Source organism: Arvicola amphibius, chromosome 13 (genome assembly GCF_903992535.2).
Source record: "Arvicola amphibius chromosome 13, mArvAmp1.2, whole genome shotgun sequence".
NCBI lineage: Eukaryota > Metazoa > Chordata > Mammalia > Rodentia > Cricetidae > Arvicola > Arvicola amphibius.
In genome coordinates this window covers 13,868,663-13,876,990 of record NC_052059.1, presented here as the reverse complement: position 1 = coordinate 13,876,990, position 8,328 = coordinate 13,868,663, and positions in this window count along the sequence as shown.

Genomic DNA, 8,328 nt, shown 5'->3' with positions numbered 1-8,328 from the left:
ATTTTCTGAAGATAACAATCATGGACTTTAAAGCTTGACATAAAATTAGTAGCTTCAAAAGTGTTAGTTGTATTCCCCAGCAACAGCATGATAAAATAATTCAACTATGTAGAAATATAGAACTCTAGGACTAGCTGGAAATTGGGAAATCATTTAGTCCAGTGTCCTCATTCTGTGAGAAAACTAGACCTGAAGATTAAGCGATTTGCCCAAGCTTATATACCTAATAGTATTAAAGCTAGAAATCAAACCATTTTTTCCTAAAATTAAAATTCTATTGATGATATTTCAACTGGCTCTTCTATCAACTAAAAGTCTAGGTTTTCCTCTAATGCTCCCACGCTGTGGTGACATTGAAGTGTAAGACACTACAGTAAATTGCTGTGGTGGCTGTGAGGCCAGGAAGGGGCTTTGTTAGCCAATAGTCCTCTCTGGAGAGGGGGAAGGCAGTGAGTGATCAGCGGGTCAGAGGCTGAAGGTGTCTGCACTGAAATGCATGGTCACAGAGTCATCCCCAAACTCGATCCACTGACTGTGTGCTCCAAAGAAGCCTCCTCTATGCACCAAGGCTTCAGTTTTACAAAACCCTCTTCCAGCCAAACACCTAAAAAGCAAAACAAAAAAACAAAAAAACAAAAAAACAAAAAAACAAAACAAAAAAAAAAAAAAAAAAAAAAAAAAAAAAAAAAAAAAAAAAACAAACCTGCAGAGAAAAACCAAGCAGTCTCGTATTTCTGACCATATAGGAAGTTCTTTCTCCAGCCTTAAATGGCTGGCAGAAGCCACCAAGCCAGTCACCCACTTCAGACTTACAGGTCATTAGTTTCTCCAAAGACTTCCTGAGCAAATGACTGCATGTGGGAGACTGAGAACAGGAATGAGAAGGGAAACGGAAATGGGAGCTTTGTGTCGGTGTCACTGGGGACTTTTGGTCTTCTCAACATCCCTTGAGTTCCTCCGAGTTTTAGCATCAGTCAGTAGAAACAAAACAAACACAACAGGCCCATTAATGCTAGCCACTAAGCTCATGGCTCAGCATTCTTAAGATATCATTATTTCGAGATGGAGAAATTTGGTGTTCTGTCTGTAATCCAGTTATGTGGCTCTCATTTTGTCTTCTAGTGATTGTTCCTCCTCTAGAGCTGATACCGTCAGATAACATTGTTTCTACATTTAAAAAAAGAAAGTACAAGGCATGATGGTAATTCTCATCTGTAATTCTCATACTCAGAAAGATAATATATGGATATATTTCTATGAATCAATGAAACTCATGACTACATAGCAAGACACTCTAAATTGGACAAAAGAGAACATAAATGGACCCTTTAGAAACCTATTTTTATTTCCGGAAATATAAGTATAAATAAGGATATTTCTTTGATTTATTTAAACATTTTTTAAGAGTTTCACATTTCAACCCTGCCTTTACATCATTTCTACTCTTCCACCTTCCCATTCTAACATCTTCCTTTCCCCATGACCTCAAATTTATGAGCTCTTTCTCTAATTATTATTTTGAAGTTTGTTCCTGATTCTTAATTTCTCCATAGTCATTAATTGCCTGTAGCTATTCACATAGGAGCCAGACTTTGTGAGATTTTTTTTATCCACGTTGGTATGTCAGCCTTTGTGTAGGTCTTTTTTCAGGCAACCTTAATAATCAGGCTTACTGTGTACAGCTTCCCTGTCTATGTAAAGACACTATCTTAAAGCAGTTGTCCTAATGCTCTGGCTTTTACAATCTTTCTCTCACCTCTTCCACAAAGTCAGTGACACTTTATGTGTAGAAGTTGCATTCATGTATTAACAATCAAAATATTTTATATTATTTTGGTAATACATTTACAAGAGTAAATGAAATAAAGTTGTGATGTGAACCACATAGTAGCTATGTGCTAACATCCTGCAGCACAGTTTTCATTTCTCTTCATGATATGAAAACAAAAAATATGTCAGTGTATTCACGAAACTGTATTTTTTAAAGGGCTGAGATTTTCTGTAATTTTTGATAGACATTTCTTTCTGTTGACAAGAAACACTATAAAATTATACTTCAATGATTGATGAATTATTGTTGTTTAGTTTCAAAATATGCTTTGCTTTATATAACAATGGTAATTGTATTTGTGTAGGCTACTTTTCAAAGTCGAATGATGTCCCAAACAGCACATTTATTTAAAATTCAAAAGTAGAATAATGACAAGAATATGATAGTTTTAAGAATAAAATTATAGTTCTGAATCCACTAATATTTTTGCTTAAATTATTATCATCAGGGGCTTTTTACTTTTACATTTGTATGTTGAAAATATTTTTCTCTCTACTGATTAGTATTATTTTTGCAATTTCGTTGATAATACAGTTGAAAATTAGACCCTGTCAACAAACAAAATTATGCCTATGTCATATTTATTTGGTTTAAGTAAAATGAAAATTAAAATGTTGGTTATAAAATTCCTGAAATGTAGATGTAAAGATTATAAAACATATTTTGCTCTTCATTTTCTTTTTGACTAAGGTAAGATGCTTAAGATGAAACTTGCCTGATAGTAATTTGTGTGTAATGCAGTGTTTTTTATTATAAGACCAAAATTGTAAATACTGAATGAGTAAGTATTGAAAGATTTCCTTAAGTATAAGATGATATGATTTCTACCTGTTCTTAGCAACCAATAAAAAATGTTATAGACAGGATGTGAGCTTCTCTCCTTAATGATTTAAACTGTAATTTGTTTTTCCTGCATTAATCATATTAAATTGTGAAGATTTACTATGTCTATTTATCCATTCGTTCACAATGTCATTTGTAATTTGTGTGTCCCTAGGACACATTACATTATGAATTTAGTGGTAGCAAAATAAATATAACATAAATTTTACAAGCTTACAGACTTTAAGGAATGAACATCAGCAAAACACCCATATTTAAATTGTTTATAACTAATCACCAGAACTTTTACAGCTGACAAAGATGAAACTCTATACCATGTATACAATACTAGTCTCATTTTCTCAAGCCATTGACAATCATTCTTCCTCTTACTAGTTTTGTAGGAGTGAATACCCCACAAACTCCATATATATCAGACCATACAATATTGTTATTCTATGCCTGTCTTTTTTCTATTATTTTTTAAAATTTTTATTAATTAACTAATTAGTTTTACAGCCCCACTACATTTCCCCCTTCTTCCTCCCCTCCTATTCCCTCCTCCATATCCCCTTCATCTCTACCCCCAATCTAGTTCTCTGTTTTCTATTCATAAAGGGGTAAGACTCCCATAGCTATCAACAAAGCATAGCATATCAAGTTGCAGTAAGACTAAGGACCTCCCTTTGTATTAAGGCTGGGTAAGGCAATCCAGTATTAGGACTAGGTTCCCAATTGACAGTAAGAGTCAGAGACAGTTCCCATTCCCACTGTTGGAAGTTCCACAAGCAGACCAAGCCAAACAACTGTCACATACATGTAGTAGTCTTAGGTCAGTTCCATGCTGGCTCCCTTGTTATTTGTTCAGACTCAGTGAGTTCCTATGAACCTGGTTAGTAGTTTCTTTGAGTTTTCTTGTGATATCCTTGACCCCACTGACTCTGGCTCCTACTAGTGATCCTCCCTTGGACTGCTTAGCTTGTAGTCTCTGAATCTGTTTTTCTAAGTTACTGAACGAAGGCTCTCTGATGAATATTGAGGTAGTCACCAATCTGATCACAAAAGAGGGCCAATTCAGGCTACTTATCCACTATTGATAGGAGTCTTAGCTTTATCAGAGTTCTGTTGCTTCAAGTTTCCACATTCAGGTCATCTCTTTCAGTGCTTACACCCTCCACCCACACCCTACCCAACTCTCCCCACCTGCCTCACTCCATCCAGGAGATCTCTATTTCCCCCTTCCCAAGGAAATCCATTAATCCCCCCTTGAGCTGTTTTTGTTTGTTTGTTTGTTTGTTTTGTTTTGTTTTGTTTTGTTGTTGTTGTTTCCTAACCTCTCTGGGTCTGTGGATTGTAGCACAAATTTACCTTTACTGTTAATTTCCTCTTATGAGTACATACAATGTTTGTTTTTTCTGGATCTGTGTTACCTCACTCAGCATGATTTTTTTCTAGTTCCATCCATTTGCCTTCAAATTGTGACTGCAGCCCGCTGTAAATACTACGTGACTGCCTTTTTAAATTTAACAATGTCCTAAATATCATACTTAATATTTTCCTAAACATTTATCCACCTTGAAGCAGATTCTGGGACCTTTTAGCTTTAGAAGGTCAGGTAATATTTTACTGTAAAAACATTTTGCTCATCCTTTCATTTAGTGTTCACGCTCTTATTCCACTTTTTGGTTAGGAGAATATTGCCGCTGTGAGAAATCACACACATGTCCTTCAAAGAGCTACATTAATTAATTTCAATATATTTACAAGTGAAAAGAGTAGACAAAAGGTAATTTCTTTTTTCACAATTTAGAGCGTCACCATAGTATTTCAGATAGAGCTGCCTCATTGACATTTCTCCCAAGACAGATGAAGTTCCTAATTTCTCTCTGTTATTGTTTAACACTTGCTCTGTCCTGCAACTTTTCTTACTACCTGTTGTTTGTTTGTCTGTTCTTTTGTTGGTTTATTTGTGATCATGGCCATCACCGTGAGTAAAAAGAAGTTTATCACTGTGCCTTTGATTTCATTTTCTAAATAGTTAGTGATATTAAGTATATATTAATAATTATTTTTCATTTACATACCTTTTAAGATAATTTGCCACTTAAATCCTCTTTATAGTTTTCAATATTGTTCATTACTGACTGGTGGTTATTCTTCAAAATCGAGGTCACTCTCATCGTTTTGGGTATATGATTTATATTATATTTTATTTCATAAATACCCTTTTGTCTTTCACATGTACAGTACTAACTTTTATATAAACCAATTAGTATATTTTATTTTAGTTGATGTTGAGAAAATAATATTAGATTCAAGGCACTGTTGAATATCCTGAAGTTTTTTTCTATATATATTTTAAAATATTTAATCATGTATATGTAAACCTCAGGTTTTGTCTGGTTTCTGTTATGGATCAGTATGCATAAGAAAAACTTCACAATTCATTCTTTTGAATATCGATTTTTTTCTATTATTATTATTATTATTATTATTATTATTTGAGCATACTGTACTTTTCCATGACAACTTTGTCAGAAAACAATTGATCACACACTCACGAGTTTATTTTCATGTTGTCTCTCTATTTGATTAGGCTTCTGCCTGTATTTATGTTTGGCTATTTAATGAGGACAGGTGTTTATGTTTTCTGGCATCATCTGAGATTTCACAGTATTTTCAAAATGTCATTTCTTCTTCTTTACACAGATGCCATTGAGATTGAAGTAAGTAGCATTAAATCCCTTCATACCCTAAATTTTAATACCACACTCCTAAACAATGTCCTTATGGTCATATGTGTGTTTATCAGTGACAGAAATTTTATTATTTTTTTACCACATTAAAATATTGACTTGATGGCTTTGCATATCAAATACACTACATTATTAAGTATTTTAACTCAAAATTTTTTATTTCTATACTTGCTATTAAACCAAAAAAATCCATAAGTCACCACAGCATTTTTAAGAATTCCTATGAAATGAAATACTACAAACATTGCTCCTCTATAATTGAGATGGGTACTAACAGAATGCTTTCCACGTTTTTGTATCTTATTAAAGTCTTTATTATAAAAAAGGAAACACAGAAGTAATTAATTTTGTGTTTGGGAAAGTTTTGTTGTGCTGTTACTTTTATAATGGCTACCATATACATTTTTTTTTTACTGAACAAATTGGAAAAAGAAAGCTGCAGATAAAATTGTCACTTAGATAAAGTGCTCGCAATGAGTTTTTGTGTGTAGTAGAAAACAGTTTTATATATGCTTGTCATAATGCTGTGTTTGCAGTTCGGTAAACACATGGCTAAAGCCAAAGAGCTTTGTCAGCACTTGATTACAGATCAATATGTTCCCAGGACTGCTGAGTGTTGAATTAACAGAAAAAGTTCTGTTTCAGAGACAAATAATAATGATGACTCAAGGAAGCGGCTTCGTTCAGGATGTACTTTGTAATATTTCAAAAAAGAATATACTGTACATGAAGAAGCAGGTGTGTCTTATAATTTCTGCTCCAAAGATTACATTAAGATATTTCCTAACAATATTACTTATAACACTACGGTCCTCTTTACTGTGCATATTTTCAACATTAACATTCATGCTAGTACAGCTTGCTGAATTCTCTGCCTGACTGCTGTTTAATATATTCAAAAGTATGGTAGAGCCTAGTGGTCCACATTTTAGTCTTTGAAAATAAGTTTCAGAATCTAAACATTTTGTACTTCTCTTGCTTGTTGTTTTATTACCTTTAAATATTATAACTGCTTGAATTCAAATCTCATCGTGCATTTGCTATCATTTTGCTTTCATAGATAACTTATAAAATACATTTTTACTGTTTTGTGACTCTGCTTCCTTCTCAAGATCATTGGCTTCACTGGTCCACAAATGAGTAGGAAGCAGAAACAGGGAAAAGGGAAAGGATGGCTGTGGGATGACAGAGAAAGCTCTCCAGGTGACAGACTTTGGTACAGAAGCTGAACATTATTCCAGACTGTTTGGAATATATAGGGTTCGGGAACCTGGGAGCAAACCCTAATTTGCATTAAGTGGTAAGCATCTATCACGGGGTTTTATATGTAGCAATATGGTCCTATCCTAGAGCTCCAAGAACAGTTCTTCTCAGCAGAAATCTGAACCAAGTGTCATGCTGAAGATAAATTGGGCATCTGGCTTAGAAACAGCTCTCAGATAAGGTCAGTCCACTATGCCCAGAGACATTCTCCAGATAACGGCAGGCAGAGGCTGGGAGTTTTGTTGGGGAGGGAGTCTTCATGTTGCTGAGCTTTTGAAGAAAGCTACCAGGCCATGATAGACTGCAACTCAAACAGCCAGCAAGGCCTTCCACCACTGTTCTTCCAATGACTTTAAAGTTATGTAGATTCGTAAGTTATTAACTGAATCATTTGTTGCAGGAAGCAGGTTGGAGAGACTTTGAGTAATGACCATATTTTGTAGGTAGGAAAAATGATTTTGAAAGAGTAAATGGTTTATGTAGATTGCTAATGTTAATAGAAATATTCTCAAGATTTGAGATGGGTTTCTTGGATCATAGATAGGGTTTTTTCAGTGAATGTATATGAACAAAAGTATTTGACCTTACCAGCTGGGAAACTTGCCCTAATGTAATGAATTATACATAAAGCGATGCCATAGACCACTTGAAATATTGGATTCATCTCTAACATTATAAATGTTATATTCAAAGACATTTTCAAAAATTCAGTGTAAAATATTCACTTAGGATTTTTATACTGTTAATAAAGGAGTAGGGATCTATTCAATGAATGATTTTGGTAAAACTAGATATATGTATGTAGAATAATGCCACCTGAGAGTACTCTTTTCAACGTACAAAATCAACTTGGAATGGATGAAATCCCTGAACCTACGACAGTGCTTCAAAGGAGCCCATGGAAACACATTTAGACTTTAGTATAGGAAAAGAATGTTGACTAGGTTTCTCAGTCCAAAAAGCGAAATTAAAGAGACTGTTTATATTAAACTGTGTAGCTCCTGCACGACAAAAAAAAAAAAAAAAAAAAAAAAAAAAAAAGACAGCTAAGAGACAACCTAAAGAATGGGGGGGGGGATATTTGAAAAACTTTTCCTCTGATAGCAGATCAATATCCAGAATTATGGGAATTTAAAAAAGTTCTAGAAGCTAAATAATTCAATACAACTTTAAAAATATTTTCAAGGAATATTTTCAAGGAATGTTTAGTGTGTGCATGCCTGTATGTGTGTGTGTGTGTGTGTGTGTGTGTGTGTGTGTGTAGAGACTGACAGAATTTGCAAATGGCTCCTTATCTTTGTTTCCCCCTGGAATGATAAATTTCTACTGGTTTATACAATTCTTTCTACTGATTTTACAAGGTTAATTTTCAGACGTGAGTCACATCAAGTAGAGATTGCCTTCTATCTATCAGTAGTGTAATACAACTTCCCTATGAAGGCTTGACTATCACACTTGGCTGCTGTCAAGCATTGCAACAAGGCAAATTTACACTGAGATCAAAGGACTTTCTGTTGTGCTAACAATGGGAAAATACTTTATGCTAAAATTTATATCCAGAATTTGCAAATAATTTACTGTCTATAAGTCATTATCTATGGTCCCTATCTCTAATGTAATCTACTAGTATTTATCAGCTGTGTTAAAGTCTGTTCA